The sequence below is a fragment of the Lipotes vexillifer genome, unplaced genomic scaffold (genome assembly GCF_000442215.2).
Source record: "Lipotes vexillifer unplaced genomic scaffold, Lipotes_vexillifer_v1.1 scaffold481, whole genome shotgun sequence".
In the NCBI taxonomy this organism is placed as follows: Eukaryota; Metazoa; Chordata; class Mammalia; order Artiodactyla; family Lipotidae; genus Lipotes; species Lipotes vexillifer.
In genome coordinates, this window is record NW_006789873.1 from 2,797,809 (window position 1) to 2,821,725 (window position 23,917).

The 23,917-nt window shown below is 42.4% G+C and overlaps 1 protein-coding gene and 1 non-coding gene across 4 annotated transcripts in view; both read left to right on the plus strand.

The window, feature by feature from the left end:
- The first annotated feature begins 7,887 nt into the window (after positions 1-7,887).
- FHL1 (four and a half LIM domains 1) overlaps positions 7,888-23,917 on the plus strand; it is a 40,011-nt gene continuing 23,981 nt past the window's right edge. Inside the window, exons 1-2 of one of the 3 annotated variants that reach the window (XM_007462904.1) lie at positions 7,888-7,980; positions 9,756-9,829. The gene's annotated coding sequence lies outside the window, so the exon portion shown is untranslated. Of the gene's footprint in view, positions 7,981-9,755; positions 9,830-23,917 lie in introns of those variants that run through there. The other 2 variants (XM_007462906.1, XM_007462901.1) reach the window with 2 other exon arrangements.
- On the plus strand, positions 14,091-14,163 carry TRNAE-CUC (transfer RNA glutamic acid (anticodon CUC)). The gene has a single exon. It is a non-coding gene; the product is annotated as a tRNA-Glu (tRNA).

Consider the following 23,917-nt stretch of genomic DNA (forward strand, 5'->3'; position numbering starts at 1 on the left):
TATTGTTCCTCAGAAGGTACTGGAAACGTTTTTTTGGTTTGGTGTTTGTTTGTTTGTTTGTTTTTGGCCACACCACTCGGCTTGTGGGATCTTAGTTCCCCTACCAGGGTTCAAACCCAGGCACTCGGCAGTGGAAGTGTGGGGAGTCTTAACCACTGGACCGCCAGGGAATTCCCGGAAAGGGTTGGGTTTTTTTGTTTTGTTTCAAAAAACAAAAAACTTCAACATCTGTCAAAATCTATAGAATGCACAGCAGAAGGAATGAACCCTAATGTAAACTACTGACATTAGTTAATAATGTATCAGTGATGTCTCATCAACTGTAAAAAAAAAAAAAAATACAGTAATGCAGGATATTAAAGATAGAGGAAACTGGGAAGGAGGTATTGTGGAGGTATGTGGAAACTACTTTCTGCTCAGTTGTTCTGTAAATCTAAAGCTGCTTTTAAAAATTCTATTTTAAATCTATTATTTTTCACTTGGGATTCAGAAATACAATGAATATCTCAGTCACTTTTTATTATTAATTTGTAGATAAAAGCGCAATGTTTGTTTTTAAGTACTAGTAATGTAAGAGAAGTGCCTCTTCGTGAGTGCTGTAACTTGTACTATGGGTTCCCTGAATAGTGAAAATGTGAGTTCCCGGGAGAGCTGCCCGGCGCTGTTCACCACTGTCTGGTTGCACCAGAGTTACTGAGCAGGTTAGTGTGAGCACTGCGTTGGGACTTTGTCTGTCTGCCACCACTGGGGCATCGTGCCATCTTTGTGGTGGAGCGGAGCCCCGGGCTTGACAAATTCCGTGCCCTACAACCCAGGGAGCCCTTTTTTGACCCTTGCATTTGTGGTATCACTAGCAACAGTGACAATCGGTGAGCTCATGCCAACTCTTGCAGCCAATATCCAGGTCAGAGTTTGATTGCTTTCGGCCAAAGGCTGTTGCTTGGCTTGTGGTAGCATATGGACCTGAGACCAGAACCTCTGGGCAATTACTCAGCGTGGCCAGTGTGACAGTAAAGCCATGTGAAAAGATGAGGTCTTTTAAGGTCTTATTGCCAGTGGTCTCTGTATACTGGAACTGGGTGATTCTTTCTTTTTGACCTGGGTGATTCTTAGGAGCAGCTACAAGTACGTGTTGCTTCCTTGAGTTGTGGCTGTGTAAACAGAACGTTCTCTGTAGGTGTTAGTAGGTGGGGGAGGGGGTCAGGCCTGAGAAGGACGTTGAGGCTGAGGGAGATGAGCAAACACTGGGATGGTGGTAAAGTCACTGGAAGAGGAAAAATTGAGAAAGCATCAAGAATTGGAATATAAATGATGGCAGTGAAGGAATCAAGGAATGGATGTCTTGGGGGTATGGTTGTTCATGGAATGCGTCCATCAGGTCTGTGATTAGACCCAGGGTCAAAAACTTCATACAGTTAGCTGCAAAAATACTCATCAAGGGGGAAGTTGGTTATAGAGGTCACCTATTTAACTTACTAAATTTTATTGTATATCGGAAGAAAAATTTTAATGTATGGATCTGTTACGTATGCTCATTGTTATACCTGTTATTAGAGAAGCTTTCACATATTTTTTTTTCTTGATTCACTGCTTGACTGGTCGACTGTACATGTGGTCCTACCTCTGTTGGAAGCAGCAGATTTTAACGGGGGGAAGGGGAAAGAGGGGACAGAGAGAACCTCTCCCTTGAGCCACAGTCCATGATGGAGGCTGGGGATTCCAGTTTGGCTGCCAAGGTCACGGGTTACTCTGGGCTGGTGGTGAACCAAGTGGTGGCACAGCCGCTGCATTCCTTGTGCTCACGTTCACCAGGTTCTGTGAGCTGACATGATTGTACAGCACTTCCTGTCCATTGTAGAGGTGGCAGAAGTCACCAGAGCATCCTATGTTTGCCCCACAGGTGTAGACAGGCCCGGTCAGTCAGGAGGCCTGGCCCAGTCATGCTCCTCTCAGCCAGGCTGCTGGAAATAGCTCGAAGGCCTGCGGAGGTGCAGTGGCGATGGCAGGCAGGGCGGGTATGTCACAACGTCCTCTTGCCCCCCGTTGCTCAGCCAGTCACTGCTCGCTGCCCTTCGGCTGCACTTCATCTCCCTTCCCCTCTATCTCCTGTTTGCCCTTGATTCACTCACTTGTGGATTTTCCGTTAAGGAACAAGGAAGCAGGACCTCAGCACCAAAAAGTCAGGGCCCCTTGGCTGAAGCAGTCAAGCCCAGACTTCCCCCACTGCCGGGCTGTTACAGCTGCGTGGGCCTGTTGGGTGTCAGATGGAACTTGGGGTACTTGTAAAAGTTTCTAACATATAACTTGAAAGTTGATTTGTGTCACCTTATAAGCTTATCATTCCTTCCACTTTTAAAACCCTATAATTTTCCTTTACGTGTGTGTTATAGTCCCTATAGCAGACACTGGCTGCGTGCATGCCGATGTGAAGGATTTATTCTGCGGCTGATTGATTTGGAGCAGGGCTGCCCAGTGGCCAGCACGTAAGGAAACAGTTCATAGGGTACCAAAGGCGGCTTCTAGAGTATGAGTCCGAACACTTCCTCAAATGAAATCAGCAAACGTTTATTGACTGCTTGCTCTATGTGCTAGATGCTGTGCGGAACGTCGAAAGCAAAAAGGATCTCTTCAAGGAAGGAACATCCATTCTAATTGGAGAAGCTGTTAGAGACGCATTAAGGATGTGGTGGAAAGAGTACTGAGCTGAGAGGGAGGAGGAGGGAGTCGGGAGTGTTGAATCCTGGCCCAAGTTCTACCGATAACCATCTGATCCCCTGGGCAAAGTACTTCCCCTCAGTACTTACTTTACAAAAAGGGAATCGGACTGGATAATCCCTAAGACTTCCTATAGATTGGTTCACAAACAAATGGGTTCAAAAGGTAAACAACAGTACAAGGCAGTAATAGGATTCCAGAAGACGGTACCTTCTCTTTTGCCAGATGAAGTATGCATATAATAGTTACTATTATGTGTAAATGATACATATACTTATACTGTATAATTATACTATTTATGACTATAGACCAGTATTTCTCAAAGGAGGGTCCTTGGACCAGCAGCATCGGCATTACCTGGGAGCTCGTTAGAAATGCAGATTCAGGGGCCCCACCCCAGACCTACTGAATCAGAAGCACTGGGAATGCAGCTCAACACTTTGTGTTTTAATAATCCCCGCCCCCCCGGAGGTTGTCACGCCCACTAAACTTTGACTGTGGGCTCTAGGAATTCCGGGCAGCGGTTCTCAAACTTGGCTGCACATTAGATTCCTCTGGGGGAACACGGGGGGCACCGAGAGGTTACTAGTTGCTCTGGCTCCCCAGGTGCAGCCAATTTGGGAATCACTGGTGTAGGGACACTGGCGTGCACCCGAGCACCTGTTACTCAGTAGGGGTGACAGAGCTCAGAGGCATGGAGTCAGCCAGAGCCAGAGTTGAGTGTGGGAGAAGGGGAAAAGTGGGTTCGAGTATGACTGGAAGGCCTTGAATTTCATGCTAGAAATTTGGCCTTTAGATTACAATGGAGGAAAGTTGCGGGGAAAGGGAGTGATCCGTTCAAGGTGGTACATTTGAAAGGTTATTCTGGCGGTTCTGTGAAGACGGGCGTGCGTCCATAGTCAGGAAGTCTGCTGAAGTAGCCTAGGTGTGAAGTAATCATGGACCAAATTACGAATGTAGAGATGTGATTATAAGGAAGAAAAAGTATGAAAGCTCTCTTGCAGGACAGATGGCTAGGATTTGGTGATAGCTGTGGGGTGAAGGCAGGGTTAGAATGAGTCTTTGGCTCAGGAGTTCCTCTCTTCTGGGACAGCCAGTGCTCTCCAGATGCAGCTATCAGAATCGTCACGTTTTATGCATCTGTACTTATCCTTTGTCCCTCATTGCTTTGATTTTGGAGTTCTGATTTGGGGGGTGCGTATTCCCCAGTGACTTATAGAAAGACACAAATTATAGTCGTCCACAAAGCTACCCATGGTCATCGGGGGGGGGGGGGGGGCGGAAAATCCTATTTCTCTTGATGAAAGAATGCTTGGAGTTGTGGGAAAGTTGTAAACTTGGCAATCACTAATTCAAGCCTACCAGTCAATTAAGTGAATTTTTATTTTATCATTTGTTTTATTTGGGAACTGTTGTAATAGTAACTGAAAGAACATCAATCTCCATATTTTTAAAACAAAACAAAAATACCATTGAACATTAGGGCAAAGGGCAAGAATTTCGAGGTTTTACCTTTTGACTTTAGCAAATATTTGCTGCTCCATTTTTCTTGCTGGATTTCACCATTTAATTTGTTTTTGGTTTGGGGCTTTTGGGGGTTTTTTGCATTGTTCCTACTTGTTCCTCATGCCTGATAATTTTAGTTCCCTTTATTCTGTTATTGATGGCTTTTTTATTCCTAAGTATTCTTAATGTTTTATTTGTTTGTTTGTTTTTCTCCTTTTCTTTAGTCTTATAAAGCTAATTAGCCAGCAGTTATGTAAAGACATATGCAGAAAATACGTATAGTCTGGATTTTTTTTTAACCTTTTGACCCCTTCACCCATTTCGCCACCCCCTGCCTCTGGCAACTGCCAATCTGTTCTCTGTACCAATGAGGTTGTTTTATGTTTTTTAATTTTTATATGCTGTGTATAAGAGAGATCATGCAGTATTCGTCTTTCTCTGACTAATTTCACTTAACATAGTGCCCCGGAGGTCCATTCATGTTGTTGCAAATGGCAAGATTTCCTTCTTTTTATGTCTGAGTGGCATTCCATTGCGTATACATGTACTGCATCTTCTTTATCCATTCATCCATTGATAGGAACGTGGGTTGTTCCATATCGTGGCTATTGTAAGTAGTGCTGCAGTGAACATGGGGGTGCAGATATCTTTTTGAGTTAGTTTCTTTGGATAAATACCCAGAAACAGAATTGCTGGATTATATGGTAGTTCTATTTTTTAATTTTCAGAGGAACCTCCATACTGTTCTCCATAGTGACTGCACCAATTAACATTCCCACCAACAGTGTAAGAGGGTTCCTTTTTCTCTACATCCTTGCCAACACTTGTTATTTGTGGTGTTTTGATAATAGCCATTCTGACAGGTGTGACGTGGTATCTCATTGTGGTTTTGATTTGCATTTCCCTCATGATTAGTGATGTTGAGCATCTTCTCATGTACCTGTTGGCCATGTGTTTGTGTTCTTTGCGAAAATGTCTATTCAGCTCCACTGCCCATTTTTTAAATTGGATTGTTTATTTTGCCATTGAGTTGTGTGAGATCTTTGTATATTTTGGATACTAGTTCCTGATCAGATACATGATTTGCAAATATTTTTCTCCCATTCCGTAGGTTGCCTTTTCATTTTGTTGATCATTTCCTTTGCTGTGCAGAAGCTTTTTTATTTTATGTAGTCCCACTTGCTTATTTTTGTGTTTGTAGCAAAAGTATTCTTAATGTTTTAGTGTGCCAGTTAAAAAGGAACACGTGTATTTTTATTTCTTATCCCCCCTTTGTGACCACAGATTCTTTAAATTTGCATCCAGAAATGGCCCATCGAAATTTCTCCTTAGAGCTTCTTGGGGGCCTGGTGGGCACACTGCTTACCTTTCATCCTTTTGTTAGTTTACAGGTTGTGCCATATCTGGAAGGAAAGACCTTTTATTACTAGTTGCAAACCTGTAACAGCAAATTTGATATTTTAAAGCGTTCCATATATTCCAATGCAATATTTTAAAATGGTCGCCACTCTAACTTTGGAAAAGTTGTGCACTTTTTAGTTTTCTGAAGGAACTATAAAAATCTAAGAATGAAATCTAGAAGGATCACAACTTGAAATGTGTAGTATATCTAGTAGATACCTTTTAAAAATATAGCCTCTCTTTTCCCAGACTGAGTAAAGATAAAACCTTTCTCTTTCCAAATTTTGAAGAATATTGTATCATATAAAATAATAAATGTAGAAACTTGTGTGGAATAAATGGTCTTCCAGACATAGTATAGAGAATATTATACTCAGTCTAAGGACACAAAATTAGACTTTATTATATTTCTATAACATAATATCCTCTTGGATTTTGTTTATTAAGTTAATGGGCTGGTAAAGACTCGATGATGTTGCAGATCCTGATTATGTTGAAATTATTAAAATGAGGCATCTTTTATCTGAACCATTTACTTACACCAATTAATTATTTTGCCGGATAAGAGCCACTTTATCAGTTCTTCTGCTAAAGGAAAGAAACCAGTGGCCATCTCGTTTGTATTTCCTGTTGCGTGTTATGGTAACATTTCAAATGTGTTTTTGGATGGTGCAAATGCCAATGTCTCTAATGACCATAGCAGCGTAAGCATGTGAATCGAAGCAGGATAGGTGAGAAGTCTAAGTGGCTGCTCAGTACCATCACAACTGTACCCAATTAAGAAGATATTTGGGGTTCACTGCTCTTTGGTTTGTTAGGTAGGAGAGAATATTCTGAAGGACATGATTAAGGAATGGTTACCATGACAGTCGCATTCAAAGAGTTAGAGGAGACAGTGAATCTGTGGGGCTCATCCATTTTGATTGATTCAACTGGTCTTTTAGATTCATTCAAACAGCTGTTGTCTCTGGATTTTATTTTCCACGTAATTCACCCAATTGATTGGTGATTTGGGGATCATTTAAGCTTGGCTGTCCATAGTGATAGGGTTGACCGTGTCTGTGACCAAAATACCATTGTTAAACCTGAAGGAGAATGATTGTGTATGTTAAATGTCACTAGAACATAGCTTCTGGCTTCTGGAATAACATAAATGGTTTGTCTAATTTCACTTATTAATTCTGTCAGGGTGGGATAAGATTAACGTGATTTATTTTAAAGCATGACTGACCCCAAAGTGTTTGGGTTTTATTTTGGATTACTTTGCTGTCATCACATTTTACCCAGTGTGTTTGGCTGCTGTTCTGTTTTTATTCTTTGACTTGCGCAATATCATCAACACAATTTGTGTCATGTCTGGTCGGAGCCACAGTTACACACTGCAGATTGAAAAGTGTACACAACTCTACGGCTCTGAGTGCCTTTATCCCCAACTCAGTGTTAAGCGGGACACAGTAACGTGAACTGGACGTAGAAATGCTGTTAAAATCTTGCTGTACGTTTTTATCTCTCTTTGTGGTCTAGTTCTTGATGGTCAGACTGTGAACTGTGCAACTCAAGACTCCTCTGGCAGGGACCCAAGTTGGACCCCCATGCGAGAGCTCTGCCTGCTCAGCCTTTGGGCCTTTCTCTCTTCTGCCCTCTAGAGGCCATAGGGAATATGACATTCAAGGACTTCCTCTGCGAGGGAGAGCTGGCATCTTGGTGCAGTTACTAGATGCCAAGTTCTCTGGCTTCCCCTGGCCCCACCAAAGCCTGAATTTGCAGAGGTAGGGAGCAGACGGAGAGAAGGCAGGGAAGGTACTGGCAGGGTTGGGGTCTCAGGGAGGAAGCTCTTCTGGTTCTTTAGAGAACGGGATTCCTTCAAGTAGAGCCCAGCATGTATCAAATCCATCTCTAGGAAAAATTGGTTCTGGAAGGGTGAGTAAAATGGACTAGTATAATAAGGCTAGAGTGTGATGGATTCAGGTTCAAAGTTTAAGTTGGGTTCAACCTAAGTAAGGGTATGTTTGGAGCCAGGTATCTGAGGCAGCATATGAAATGGTTATCCAATTTTGATAACCTTTTCACTCTGCGCCTGCTGTAATAGTAGTGTTAATTATATATCTGATACTCGGTGAGTACCTTGTATGCCTGAGGCCTTGTTAAGTGCTTTATACGCACTGCCCTGTTGCCACCTTACAGCCTCTCTGTGAGGTCAGCTAACATGAGGTTCACAGAGGTTGTACAGTTAATATGAGGCAGGGCCAGTATGTGAACCCAGGCAGTCTGACTCTGGCGCCCTTGCTATGAACAGCTGCGCCATGCTGCATTCTCCCCGCAGCTGCATGAAAGGGTGTGGCACCTTCTAGAAACTGAGTTCTGTGTGAGTGGGGTGTGGGTGGTGGGAGAACAGACTTAGCCAAGCCTTTTGTGTGTACATACCATGCTGAGTCCTGGGAGATAGAAGAGAAAGCAGGGATTTCTGTCCCTGTCACCAAGAAACTTAAAGTCCTGTAAGACAAATGAGGTATAATATATAAAACCAATGCTGCATTATTCATATGATAGAATAAGAAAATATTATCTCTACTTAAGTATAGGTGGGAAGGGGACTAGAAGGTATTCTATTGGAGTCAGTCACTCTCAGGCATTTGCTTTTGAAAGTTAGCTCTTTGTCGCTGGCACAAATTTGCCTTCCTCTGGGCTTTTTTTTTTTACGGTACGCGGGCCTCTCACTGTCGTGGCCTCTCCCGTTGCGGAGCGCAGGCTCCGGACGCGCAGGCTCAGCGGCCATGGCTCACGGGCCCAGCCGCTCCGCGGCACGTGGGATCTTCCCGGACCGGGGCACGAGCCCGTGCCCCCTCCATCGGCAGGCGGACTCAACCGCTGCGCCACCAGGGAAGCCCCCTCTGGGCTTTTGATCTGGCAGACAAGACCCCTGTCCCTATAGTCAGTAGACTTGTCCATTTCAAGTTTGGAAGAGTTGTCTTCAACCGTGACAGTTGTCATTAAGGTCTCTAAACAGATGAACCCATTAGCCTATTGAACTAACTGGACCAGGTACTTATTTTCCCATTAACAGTAAAAAAAAAAAAAAAAATCTCTCACTGCTGCTTGTTCAGTGATCGGCCTGGAACCGGTTGGTTGGGGCGCGGGGGGCAGTTATGAGCCTGGTTATAATCCTTGGTTTATGTTTGCCTTATTTCATTGGTGGATGCTTCTTGAGCACCTCCTGTGTGCCAGGCACTGTTCTGGGTGTGGGAATAGAGCAGTGAACAGAGGAGACGGGGCTGGCGGGGGAGCTGTCTTTTCCTCAGATTTCATTTGCTCGTGTACATTTTACAGTTCATATAAAAGTGCCTTTCGTGTGAGTTTCAGGATTTCACACGTTGGGGAGGATACAGTGATCACACTGCCTTTCTCCTTCGCCCCAGCCAGTCCTTTCTGAATGATGCGGGGCGGCTAAGGTGGTGATGCCAGCGTGCCCATGGGGAGGCCTCGCGGGTGCGGAGAGGGCAGCGTGTCAGGGTATACCGTCTTTGTGTCGTGATGGGAAAAGCACGGGGCACACCTGTTTCCTAGGCATGCCTACCAGCCTGCATCCTAATCCTGTTGTTGATTGGAGATAACTTCAGTGGTCGCAAGGCACCTCATCTCCATGGCAACACCTCTAAATATTCCTCTGGTGACTTGTGCTCTACATTCTGTCTGGATCTGAGCCCTCCTGTGGCAAAATATTCTAGAGCTGTTAAAAGAGGGGGGAAAAAAAGGCTCAACTAATAAATCTATTCTAAACGACTGAGTCATTTGTTTTGATTACCCGGGTGATTGCCAAATGTTAATTTAAAACTGAAATAGGCCATGAGCTCACTCCGCTAACAATGCTGAGTGTTTGAGCTAATACAGCTTGATAATGAGGGGGCCAGATCCACTGCCGGTGCGAATGTTATATGATAAACAGACATTTGGGGAAATATGCAGAGCATCTTGGCAGTTTTCCTGTAGCTCTAAGGGTTGTAAATACAAAGTAGAACGTGTTACCGTGAGCCATTTCAAAGGAAGTTGATTTTTGTTTTTGTTTTTTAGGAATTTCTAACTTTTCTTCTGAAAAGGTAACTTGACCTCTTGATTCTCATTGTTTCCTAACTTAGGTACGTCGGAGGTTGTTGTCAGCTGCGTCCCGCCCTCACTGAATACATCCCGTTCTGCACACATCCAGTGTGAGGTAAGTTTTCCGAATCGCCACACATTCTTAACACTGATCTCCACCTCCTGGTGTGTGGTGTTAGGCTCAGCGTTGTACAAAGATCTCTGTCTGTACCGTAGACTTGAAGGGGGTTTGTTTTAATTGAGCTGAGCGACATCACCGCTTACCCTAGATACTGGGTCTCTGGGGAATGCCTTTTCAAGGGCAGACACATCTCATTTGCTTTTCATTTGGGGGCATGGAACGTGAATGTGGCAAGCACAGCAGGATGGTCAGAGGCCTGCTTGAGGGTGTAGCTCTGCTCGTGCTGCCGCGTGAACAATAGGGAGCAGGAAAGCCGCATGGAGCAGACCCTGGGCCGGAGCCCCGCAAGGCTGGGCCGCCCGGCCAGCTGTCAGGACTCTTCCGCCTGGGGTGAGCCGAGCCGACCTGTGGAGCTGCCGCTGCAGAACCTGGTGATTTGGAGTGTTTCCATGGAGCCACATTAACGTGGGCCGCCAGATCTTTTTCTCGCTAGGACTAACGTTCTAAGCGCAGCCGCGTGAGTGTGAGCAGTGGGGTGAGCCAGGCCTTCCATTTAACATGCCCTGGATAGGCATCCTCCGTCCTCTTCCTTTCGCCTCGGCGGCTTGTGGACACTCTGTGATGATGCCGGCTTACTCATTTCTCTCTCTTGAGAGATGGGGGACGTTCACCTTTGGATGTGGAAAGGGAGGGAGTCTGCAAGACGGTTCCTCCAGGCACAGTGTAAGGGGCCACGGTCTTTCTGCTTTTCTGGGCCCCAGTCTCCTTGTGTTTATAAGAGAGGTGGTGACATTTGCTGCACCGGACCACTCAGGATTTCCACTTGCATCCATCGAAAGGTTGCTGCGTTTTTGCCTTCCCCTCCACCCCGCCCCATTCCATGCTCAGTCCCACATTCATTGTAGGGCCTTTTATTTCACTTAGGGTTGATGCTTCCTAGGTGGTGAGAGTTGCCTTTCTTACATCTGCTTGATGCAGGATTCTCCAGAGATTTTAAAATATATATGCAAGTATATTATATTAAACCCTAAATACGACTACAAAATGTAAGCCCTAAAGAGTGAAAAAGTAGGACAGCTTTTTAGAAGTGTTTAATCTGGATTTGATCAATTTCATCCATTATGATGGTAGCTGGCAGTCATTCCCAGGGCCTGGGGCTTTAAACTGGCCCTGTGACAAAAGCTTCGGCAGTTTCTCTCAGCTGTCAGCCTCAGTCGACTCTTCCATCCTCAGACTTAAGCCCTGGCATTCCTATCATCCACAGCCTTCACCTAAAAGGGTTGTTTTCAAACTTTTTTTTAAATGATAAAAGCCTGTCTTCAAATAAAAACATGAGGTCTAAAACCCCAGCAGATAATACCCAACCAGAACTGCCTGGGCTCAAGTAGGAGGCTGCGACTCCTCTCCCCCAAGGAGCCCTAGGGCAGTTGAAAAGCAGTGCCCTGTTTAAGGAGCAGAGGTTTTCACTCTGTGCCCTTTCACAGCTCTTACTTTTATTTTTCCACAGCAAGAGAGACTAGATTGTTTAAGGACATACACAGATGAGTTAAAAACATCCTCCCGTCAACTGAGTTGGAAATGCTGGCCAGGGGAACCTTGGCCATTCACATGCATTGTTTGCCCTTAGTAATTCCACAGCAGTCTGCAACCTTGACAAACTCTTGTCAGTAAGAAAACTTTAATAGAAACTATGTGTACAAGACTGTATTCCTAAAATGGAACATTTTAATTTGAAGTCCTTTGAACACATATTTGAAGTGGTTTTGTGATATTAAGAATACCTCAGTGATGTCTTTAATTTGACCAAAACTTAGCATCTTTGGGTTTTCTTTTAGAGCAGTGAGTTTCTCAAGTGAGTTAATGAAATAGAATCCATTAAATTCTCTTTCACCGTGACAGAAATCTATGGGATTGATGTGAAACAGTTCAGCAGTCACGATGCAGTGGTAGCTTATGATCTTTCTTCATTTCTTTTGTTCATTCATTCGTTCAGCCCTACTGTGGACTAGGCCAGGAATGTAGGAGTGAGCAAAACAAAAAGAATGTGATACATTTTCGTCTGATATTCTTCAAGTATAGGACATCCCTAGATTACTTTTCCTTTTGCAGAAGAGGAAACTGAAAATTGATTTTCCTATTTAAATTAAATTGCCCAGTATTGAGTAGACCAGTATGGGTTCAGGCGTACAAACTAAAGTCCCTGTCTCCAGTCTGCTCCTTGAGCCTGTGAATTATGCCACCTCCATTTAAGCGTGTGCAAATAATAAAGGATGCCTTAATTCCTGGGGATGCAGCTGTGCCTGGGACCCAAATGCCCCCAAAATGAAAACAAATGTAAACTGTATATTTCACACTCTAGTTTTTTAACGTTGGACAGTTTAGGAAAATGGACTCTGCAGTTTCCACATGAGGATATATATATTTTAATGGTAATGTGTCCCGTTTTATGTTCAGTACAGCATTTATCACAGGTAAACTTTATAATTCAGGGACTTGAAATTGTTCCATTTGGCTGCCCTTTAGGTATGGAATTACTTGGAACAAAAACTTGAACACAACATAATTCTTAATTTGTTTTTGTAGTAGAGACGATATTGTTGATGAGACATTTATTTCACATCTAGGAAATATTTGTATCATTGACATATGGTCACTTTCATGATTGATTTGGCAGTTTTTAATATTCACAAAACAAAATTTTTAAAAGCAGTAGTCATAGTTATTTGATTTGTACCGTTGATCTTTTTTTTTCTTTTTAACTTGGTTGACTTTTTTTTTTTCCTAACATCTTTATCGGAGTATAATTGCTTTACAGTGTTGTGTTAGTCGCTGCTGTATAACAAAGTGAATCATCCCCATATCCCCTCCTTCTTGCGTCTCCGTCCCTCCCTCCCTCCCTATCCCACCCCTCTAGGTGGTCACAAAGCACGAGCTGATCTCCCTGTGCTATGGGGCTGCTTCCCACTAGCTAGCTATTTTACGTTTGGTAGCGTATATATGTCAGTGCCATGTACCATTGATCTTGACGTGACCTCTCTTCTTGGTGCACAGATGGGTCACACAGGCTTAAAGAGTTTGGAAACCGTCCATCTGGAGCCAAGGTCTGAAACTGGTGGGCTGGATCTGGCACACAGAGGGGGTTCCTTTAAAATTTTAAGTGAATTGCCAAGCATTTAGAATCGAGAGATTTCACATTTTTTTAAAAATGCAGATTTTCATCTTCTCTTGAGATGTCAGAAGGTCTGACAGCATGGAGCCTGCATTCCTGTTGGGCAACGCTAGGCTGGAGCCAGTAGCCGCTGGATCTTTAGATAGAGCGTGAACTCTGAAACTTGCCATGGTCGCCAGCGCCTTGACACTAAGGACAAGGGTCAGGTGCCATTATCTGAATGTCTTACTCATTTGTAAGACCTGCTTGGCTCTTAACGTGCATGTGACTTTACAATCCCAGGTCTGGGTGAAATTGCGACTACAAAGTTAGAGCCATCCTTCCTCTCAAAACCTCAGCATGTGAATTTTCAGATGCATGATATGCTGGGTGATGTTCATTTGAAGGGGGTACCTTAAAAGGGTTGAGGGTAGACATCTGAGGGGAGGGATACCTTCTGATGGTGCCTGATTCAGAGCAGGGGCATCAGCAGAGCTGGGGGGAATCCCGTGGTCTATGTCAGTGCTTTTCAGCCTTTAACATGTAGATTCTGGTGCAGCAGGTCTGGGGGGCAGGCCTGAGGTTCTGCAGTTCCAACAAGCAGCTGCTCATACCACGGCTACTCTGAGGACTCGCCTCTTTGAGTGGCGAAGGGGACTCTACCCTAAAGCAGTCCTAAGAAAGAGAAGTCATGCAGTGGTGGTTCTAAATATCTCTTCCTTGGGCCTGAGACAGAGAAGGAGATCTTAACCAGGCTCTTTGGGGTTGAATCTTCATTAACAAACCTGGGTTCGCTTCTGGTTGCAGCAGGATAATTTTTTTTTAGTTAATTATTTTTAATACAACATAGCCTGTGTAAAAGAGAAGTCCAACTTTTATTTTAAATCTTGTTTTAAATTAAGTGCTTCTGATAAAAAAGCTAGATATGTTAAAGGTCAAGAATCATGAAGTAGGAATTAGAGCTTTAAATTGTATAATTGTAGGAGAATATATTTATGAGAGACTCCTAGAAACTTATTTAAATAAGACCACAGAAAATAGGATAATAATCAAATCCCTGGAAGTATGATAACCTTGTAACTATAAAATGATATAAGTCAGGGGAATTCCCTGGCGGTCCAGTGGTTAGGACTCCACACTCTCACTGCTGTGGCCCCAGGTTCAATCCCTGGTCGGGGAAATAAGATCCCGTAAGCCACGCGGTACAGCCTAAAAAAAAAAAAAAAAAATGAAAGAGGTCAGAAAGGAAGAGATCAGTGGAATCAAATATATAAAAATGTGCCGAGAGAGTAGATCTTAAGTATTCTCACTACACATACACGAAATGGTAACTGTGAGGTAATGGCTGTGTTAACTTGATTGCAGTAATTATTTCACAGTGTATGCATATGTCAAGCCATCACACTGTATACCTTAAATATGTACAATTGTTGTAATTATACTTCAGTAGAGCTGGGGAAAAAATACTGAAAAGGAAAACACAGAACAAAAGGAGATGCTCCATAACTGTTGGCTGAGTGAATTCTCCAGTAGGTAGACGGGTAAAAGACATTCATGTTCTATCACAGAGTAAATGAATGCGTGAAAAAATGTTCAGCCTCACTGGTATGCAAAGATGAGCATATTCAAACAGCAGTGAGGTACATTTTCCATCTGTTAAATCAACAAACACAAAAAGAAAGCCCAATGCTAATATGGTTACCTTGGAACCAGTAAACACTTACTCATTGCTGGTAACATTGTAAGTTGGTAAAAAGCTTTTTGGAACATTATTTGGCAGTATGTGGCAAAAGTCACAAAGATTGGTACCCCTTGATCCAGTAATCCTATCTGGGGAAGTGTTCGAAGAAACAAGCTGTTCTAAGAAAAGACAAAAGCTGTGTGTCATGGATATTCCTCACAGTGTTATTTGTAAGGACAAAAAATTAGAATTTAAACATCCAACATTAGAGAAATGGTTCATTTATTCAACAGATAGTTTTGGTTAAGTAACTGTGATATCTCTGAGAAGTGGAATTCCATGAATTTGTTCAAAATTAAAATTTTGATGCCTGCAGAGCAGTATGAAAGAATCCGTATAATACAGCCTTACTAAACAATGCAGGATGCAGAATGGTATTTGTGCTCTGATTATTACCTTGTGAAGTGATGTGTACAAATGGGCAAGAGCTAGAAGGCACCTGGACAAATGTAAGTAGCGCTCTGAGCTTTTGTTCACGTTGTTGTCCTATTGTTTGTGCATTTTGGAGGTTGAGAGTCTTCAGCTTTGACCTCCGTACATCAACGCCACATCACAAACAGTGATGTTTCCACTGATCACACAGTAGGTGCTTAGTAAATAGCTGTGGAACATGATGAGGACTCCTGCTCAGGGCCTAAGCGCTGAGTTCCAGTGGTATTCTTCCTTCTCGATTCCTTTGTTCCACCATCCCGAGCCCCCCTTTTTGCCTCCTGTGGTCGGTGGAGAGGCATCTTGGTGTCCCACGTGACAAAGTGGAAATGTCTGTCTCGGAGCTTCTCATTGACGTGCAGCAGGGCTGGGGCCCGGACCTTTGCGTGCCCGGGTTCCATGTTTGCTGCAGTAGAGCCTCGGTGGAGCCGCGAGGAAGGGCAACACCCATTTCAGCTTCTGGTTTCCTTCAGCGAAGCAGCAGAACTCCACCTCAGTGTCCTGAGCCTTCTCCCAGCGCCCCCTCCCCTCCAGTTGTGTTCCCCATCTCCCTGCTCTCAGTATACTTTTCTCCTTTAATTAGGTCAGTTACTTCATGTCTGTTTTTCTTTTTTGACATGGTTTCCTCTGGCTGTAGCGCCACATATTTTCCCCATTTGTCATTGCCTCTGCAGCTTCGTGTTGCAATCGTTTTTCAAGTGGAACAGAGAGCACACTGCTGAGGGGGGCAGCTCTTGACTCTTTGCCTGCTCTTTGCCTGCATGAGTGTTCCTATTTCTTTTGGGCCTAGTTCTGTTTGGTTTTGTAGTCTTCATCGTCAGTTATGTTTGGACTGAAAGATACTTAAGTAAAAATAACGGTAAGTCAGAGAGATGTCTGGCAAAGGTGCAGCACATTTGTTAAGGTTGCTGGTTTATTTATCTCCCCTGTCTCTATGGTGACTAAATCCGGGGCTGGGATTTAATGGACTTAATTTTGACCTCTTGTACGTCTCCTGACTTTCCCAGCCTCTGATACAGAAGGAATTCACTTTCACTATAGGAGAGAAATTGCCTCACTTAGAGAAAGGGTCCTAACTGGACTCTAGAAAAGTGGTATCTCCAGAGTCTTCGATTCTTCTGCTGTCTTTGATCCAAGTTCATGTAGCACTTGTAGAGAAAGTGGAGAAGTCTTCTAGATAAATATGCGCGCGTGCACACACACACGCACATTACCAGTGGCTCCAGTACAGTTCCCAAATGACCATGTGCTCTGCCACAAAGGGAGAAATGAATTCCTAATTTTACTCACATGGTGTCAGATCATCAGTTCCAAAGGACTAGTGGCATATGTTATGGACAACAGCCTTCAGGGGACTCTTTGAGTGGCCCTCACTTGCTTCCAGACACACCACCCATCAGCCTTCCTGGCCAACCCTGGTCCTCTTCATGAACGGTGTTTTCAACACCAAGTGCTCTCTGTCAATGGACCATAACTCGACCTGCCCCCTTGGATAAGAGTAGCATCAGAATTGGGTGTGCCTCTTCTGTAGAGCCAGAAACTTTCTTGCTTTAAATAAAATATGTACACTTGAATTATGTGAGGCCACTGCCTGGTTCTGTGCTAGCCCAATTCCTGGAGTTTTAATATTCACGTAGTTGGTTACTGTCAACAAGCCACCTGAATGAATAGTCTTTCAAGTCCTTTCAAGTGATCTCTGGGTGTTTTGTTAATCCTACTCTAAGCAGTCTTTTAAGTTACTTAACCTTTTTTTTTTTTTTTAACTGTTAAGAAAATTGAGGTTCCCCAGGTCTCACATTGAAGAAAATATAGGTATCAGTAATATCTCCCAGGGTCATGTCTTTATTGTTTGTTAATGTGGGTGAACTTTCAGTGAGAACTTTTTATAAGAGAATCTTTTCTAAGAATATTAAATCAATGGGAACATTGATTGGATATTACATTTTTTTTTAATTTTTAAAAAGTATCTCCTTTATCCATTACAGGATTCTAAGTCTCCATGCATAGAAATGTTCGAACCATGTATCAGAGTTCAAGTGTGTTAAACTGTGCCCATGGAAGTCCACAGTAAAGGTTAGGTTTGAGTAGGATTCGCACGGAAGAAGTCAGGTTTGGACATTGGAATTCAGATCTAGTGTTCGGTCCATACCTAATTGATGTGAAATGAAGACATGGATCTCTGACCTCTAAGGTAGCTGGAGTCAAACCATCTTGAACTTGAGTTGGTTCAAATGATCCTTTAAAACTTTTTCTCCTCTTCCATATGATGCTTTAAGACTCACAAGGACACTCCAGTTTTAGGAAGTTTAGTAATATACCCCAAATCGAGTCAGAGTGCTTTATTTAATGCTAGTGTATACTGTGTTAGTTTACTCATGGATAATTTATCTATTTGCAAGTCCTTTCATCCTCTCTAGGAACAAATTCACATGTGTGAATTTTCTTTAAAACCAAAACAAAGGAGTTAGTAAATGATTAATAAGGATTTTGTACAAAGACTAAGGCAAGAGAAGCGACTTAAGTGCCCTTACATTCTTATTCCTCGATAAAATATTAGAGTTCAGGTCTGTCATCAAGTTCAGTTCAAGTCCAGTAGGAACTTGTGAATACTTAATGTTTTTATTAAGATTTTGTAACATCATAAGACTCAATGGATATGGAAGTTGTTTGAAGATTTTCTCCATCATCAACTCTTCTATTAATAGTACAGAGACTTGAGAAGCCAACAACAGATGCTCACTTGTGAAAGAGATCCATACTTGTGAGACGAATGTTGGATACTCATAAAATTCTGGGGTTGAAACCTTGCTCATGTGCCTTATAACCGTGAACTTAGAAAATTTGTGAGATTAGGGCCATAGCTAAATCATACACATTTTATTATGGTCAGTACGATAAGCATAGCTCAGGTCAAAGCTTTTAGAGAAATCAAAACGTTAAGGCCCAAAGCTGTTAACAGTGCTCGAGGAAGAGCAGCAAGCACTTCTATTCCCATCACTGTCATCGTCATCATCATTGTCATCGTTATCAACCTTGTGTGTTGAAAGCCAAGTGTGGAGAACTGTGCTAATAACAGTTATAATTTATTTCCTCATCTCTTTAATTCTTAATATTTCAGTTTTGTTTAAACAGCTCTAGGGATAGAATCAATTTAAATTTTAAAAGGAGAAAGTATATAAAAATGTACTTGGAATAGTAGCCTCATTCTCCTGTCCTGTCAACCAGATAAGCTTCCCCCTTTGTATTAGCATCTCTCACTGAAGGATCTCCGTTTACTGGATGAACAGTTAGTTTCTGTAACAGTTCTTCACCGAGGTAGGAAAGCAGTGGTCCTTAGGTAGTTTGGTGAGAATTTGTGGCCTTTGCGGGTCTGTGGACACCTACCTCTTAAACTGTGTGATACGTGTGTGTGATGTGACCATTCTTATACCTTCTTCAGGGCTATGAATTAATAATAATTTACTTAAGATATTCCAAGTGTTTCTTTCCCAGAACCAGTGGAGTTTTTTTCTGTGGATTCTGGTGACGGGTCTGTGTACGTGGTTCTCAGTGTACGTGCCTAGGGGATTCATAATCCATAGTGTCTTTTGCTCACTAAAGTGGTTCAAGTGCTCACTAATTGGAGAGGCTGAATTCCACCCTTGGCATTGGGCTCACGTGATGGGTTTGAACCTGGAAGCAGTACAACATATTCTGTTATTTGTAGCCTGTCCTTTATGTTCCCAGCTGTGTCCTCTGTATCGTCAGTCCTTGTAGACTTTACGTAGGATCTTGACCCAGCTCCTTTGGTCCTCTCCTGTGCGCTCTTTTTTATTACTAGGACAATCTAAGGTGCAAATTGAGTCAAGGATTTGGTTGGGGTTACTGCCCTAAATAGTGCTCTCTTTCCCCAGGAAGCTCCTTGGGAGCAAGAATTACTCATGATTTCTCTGGTGTCGTCCAAGTCATTTATGATTTATGCCAGAGGCATTTACTGGAGATACAGTTAATTAAATGAAAGGCATTTTATAAATTACAAACCATAGCATTACCGTGGTATTACATAGGACGGTCTCAGGATCTTTGTTTGACTTCCTGTTCCTCTAATATCAGTATTCCTGACATGGTTGGAGCGTATTCTTGGATAGAACAGTCCCTCCTACCTAATCCCTTATAGCATAGCATCACATTTTTCCAGCGCTTTGTTATGAAGTTTTTCAGACAGACAGAAAAGTTGAAGTTATACAGTGAACACTCCTTGCCCACCACCCAGATCCTGTAGGTAAACATTTTGCTAAATTCGCTTTACTACGTGCCCCTCCGTCCGTTGGTCCCTCTTCATTTCTTGGCTGCATTTCAGAGCAGCCTGCGGGCATCCATACACTTTACCCCTAAACACTGCAGCATGCGTATCATCGTGTGGTTGCAGTTTTGACATTCTTAGCCCTGCTGTCAGATTTGCTAAGATTCTGACATTTATTTTGCTGGTGGTTAGGAAAAGATGGTAAGTTGAATGTGAAATAAGCTCCATTTTCAGACCTGGGGGAGTTTTTGTTTCTAACTGCCAGCAAGTGGACAAACACTTTGTATCACTGCCCCTTTTCTCCCACTTTACACGGTCACATTATTTGCACTGTGGAAATTTGAAAGGCCAGTCTAGGAAATAAAGTTGAGAGTCTGGTTTATATGAGTAAAAGCGGAGAATTGGGGTTGAGGATAGCGGGGCAGGAAGTTACCAGCGTGATACCGCTTACTTATACAAGGTCTCGAGAGGGTGTAGTGGCCGTTTATATCACCCAAGGGTGGTAGATTTAATAAACACAAACAGTACAAACAGAGGGTCCTTCTAACCTACTGATTATATTCCGTGGAAGCCTAGAACTCATAGAAATGTTTCAGAGGTTTCACCAACATTTAAAAATCTAACGTGAATTAGATTTCCTTAGAAGTGTATCGAGCTATTTAGAAAGCACTGATAAAAAAACAACAGACAAAACTCAACTGTGTTTTGTAGTAAATTTTAACAGACTGGAGAACACTTACTGAATGACTTCAAAATAAGTAAAGGTTATTCATGTCAGCTTAAAATAAAATTTTGAATAACACGTGTCATTCATCAAAGTCAGGATAATATTTCTGTTGTGGGAATAAAGACAAAAGGTCTTCAGTGAGACCATTACACTAAAGCCATGGTGTTAGGGCATCGGCCTGCAAAAGCTGAAGTTACATTTTGGTTTCCAGTTACAGTGAGCACTTATCCATCTGTTATATTTAGATTTTTTTTTCTAGTACCTTTAGGAATCTGGAAACAGACAAGTATATGCTTTCAACTTGAAACCACCATAAAAGGGGAGAGGTAGTGAAGAGGCCGGAGGCTGGCTCCAGTGTCATCCCTCCGACGGGGCTGTGTGAATGGATTAGGGAACCTTTCAAAAGGTCTCCCTCTTGGCCCATAGCTCAAACCGCTCAACACAAGTCTGAAAATGCACAGCTGCAATAGTACGGTTCGTTATGAGGTTTTCAGGGCTTCTTTGATTACGCCCGAAAAGCCTTACACTGGCTCTGGCAGATTTCTTTCACCTGGAGGCCACCGTTCTCACTTTGGTCCCTTTGTTCTGGGTGGTACCACATTCTGTGCCTGTATCTAGGCCAGTACCTGCTTGTTTGTAGCTGCAGTTGATTTTTAAAATGTTTGCTTATCTATATTTTATTTTCTCCTAACATTTTGTTATGAAGATTTTCAAAGTTGAAATGATGTTGCAGTGAACACCTGTATCCCCAGCATCTGGAGTCGTCTCCCATTAGCATTGTACTCATCAACGCATATGATTTTGGGATGCATTTCAAAGTAAATGTGGCAGATTTCACCAGTCAAATAAGTTCATATATTTTACACACTTTGAGTCTGGCTTTTCGAACATTATACAAATGTGCCTAAATTGGCATCGAGTCCTGTGAAAGAAGCTGTAAAATAAATGCCCCCTTTTCACTGGGAAACAATTCAGGAGCCTTTCTTAAAAGTCACAGATTTTCTGGGCGACTTCCCTGGCGGTCCAGTGGTTAAGACTCCACGCATTCACTGCAGGGGGCACGAGTTCGATCCTTAGTCAGGGAACTAAGATCCCCGCATGCTGGAGCACGGCCCCAAAAAAAAAAAAAAGTTGCAGAGTTTCTGGAATTCTGGCACGGAGTTGGAAAAGAATACTGGCTTATTTTGAAATCTGAACTTTTTCGTGACTCAGACGTTGCTGACCTCTTGATAGAGAACGGGGTTATACTTGTAAATTTTGTTTTCATCCTTGAGACAGGAGCCAGATAACTTCCAGTTCTTATAGAGAGGCGGGATCATCTTTTAAAGTGTTACAAAATACATGGTGTTGGTCACTCCAACAAAACCTGTTATATTTGGAAAGCAGGGGAGCAGTTAACTAAGGACTACATTTGGTCTATGCTGGATCCCATCCCAAACCCTGGTGTCAAGGTGTTAAGTGCAAATTATTAAAAAAACACTCTTGTTACAATTGGAACCGTGAGACCGTGATGGAGGTGAGAGATTTTAGTGTGCGGCTTTTACCCCCTTTATGCGGAAAGCACTCCCTCCATCCTTGCAAAGCTGCGTCGTCGTTCCCTTTACTCTCAATCCCCAGAACCTTGTCTAAACACTGTCCCTTGGCCCCGGGGGTGGGGGTGGGGGCTGGCTGGGTGTATTTCCTTCTGGAAGTCTTCCCTCACACTCCTGAGTTAGCTGGCGGGAGATCCCTTAAAAGCATTTCCCCCTATAGGGGCCAATCCTGCAGTTTCTACCTCAGTTCCAGCTGCTGTTGCCTGGGTAGAAGCAGATCTCTGCGATGCTGCCAATCTCTGGACCTTCCAAGAAAATTTAATGTTTAAGAACAGAAAGTTAGGAGAAAATCTTTGGGGCAGGGACTAGGTGGTGGGGTGTGGGTGAAGGACTGGGCGGTTAGATATATCTTAGATGTGTCAGTAGAACATGAATTTAAAAATTACCTATAGGGAGTTGTAAAACCTTAAGCAGCACCTTCAGACAGACACGCTACTCTTCAAAACCTGTAAAAAGTCCTTGGCACCGTGGAAGGATAATGCCCTTTGGTCTTGGAAGAGACTATTAGGTTGCAGAGGTTTCAGTTCCTCTACTGCCGACTTGCTCTTTGATCTCGGAATGTGACTGACTTGTTCTGTGATGGTTTCTTTCATAAGCACCGATAATAAAACTGATTTACTGTATATAGTATAATAGGGACGTTTAAAAGTATATCTAGTTTCCGTTATAGCTCAAGTTTTTGAATGATTAACATTTAGGTATTAACATTACTCCGATTTAATTTTGTTTGAAAACTGTTGTTTTGTATATGAATACTTTATATTCTGTCATTCATATGTACAGTACCACCCTTAAGTAAGTGATATGTCCACAAATCAGTTTAGAAGGTTCATTTCCTGACTGCAAAACAAGATGTTTAAAGCACATAGAAATTGATTAGACTGTGTACCTATTGCTGGCAGGAAGGTGGAAAGTTTTCTAGATTTATGATTACGACAGGTGACAGTGTGAGCTTCTATTCTTAGTTTGACCTTGTTGCCCTCTCTGAAGGCAAGACACTTAATCTTTTTAACGTCTCAGTTTATCCATGTGTAACACCTGTACTCTTCTTTCATGAAAACAGTACCTGGTTTATATTTGATAGCATTTGAGGGCTTGATATAGAAGGTGGCATCAGGGTTCAAATTACTCTGTAGAAACTATTTGTATGTTGAATGATAATCTTGACAAATTACTAATTACTACATTTAGAAAGTTAACAACTCTGGAGGGAACTGATATTTGATATTGTTGTCCTGTGTGTTCTAAGTTACCATCATAACAGTAGGAAAATAAACCCTGTCTTGGCTGTGTTGCAAAGGGATAAACTCACTTCTTCAAGTGGTTACTAAATCTCCAGCCCTTCAGACAACAAATAAAAAGTGCCCCTTGTTTTATTTAATTTTTCTGGGAAAAAAAGTCTTCTGAGTAACCTTGGCTTAATTTTTCCTCTTGTTGAGAGCTTGCCAAGTTGTTCTCTTTGTAAAGAATGAAGGGTAAACCATGTCAGTTACTTAAAGCAACAAAAATTACCCTCTACAAACAGGCAGAGGAGTATGCTTTTGATTTTTAGATCAAAGCAAAGAACCAAGATTATGTGGAGCTAGCTTATAATACATTTGTACCCAGCTACTTGTGCCTTTGCAAAGAATCAAATGTTAACTAAATAGCGAGAGGATTAAATAGCCAGATCCTTAGTAAAACTAGAATACCCATATGACTGTTTTTTAAATTCTGTATCCTTGGAAGTTTGGGCTAATGTGAGAGAGATCGCCAGTCTTTTCACAGTGATCTGCTACTAGATTTTATGGTGTGTGGTGTATAACTGTGTATGTGCTTACTGTGAAAACTTTGTAAGTCGTGTGAAAAATGAAATCCACTCGAAAAATTAGAAGACACTGTCTACTTAGGTACAAAGCCTGATTTTTATATGTATTTTTTCTTTGACAGATACTTTATTTTGACATGACTTTTCAGTTCATACTTTTCAGTTCAGTACTTGGACACACGAGATATAATTTGGTTCCCAAAACAATCCCATAGAGAAAGCAGGAGTGGTATTCATGTCCCCATTTTCTCGATGAGGAAGAAAAAATAACTTGGCTTGTGAGCAGGTCAACAGAGTCAGGGATTCTACCTGGGATTTTTTTTTTTTTTTTTTTTTTTTTTTTTTTTTTTTTTTTT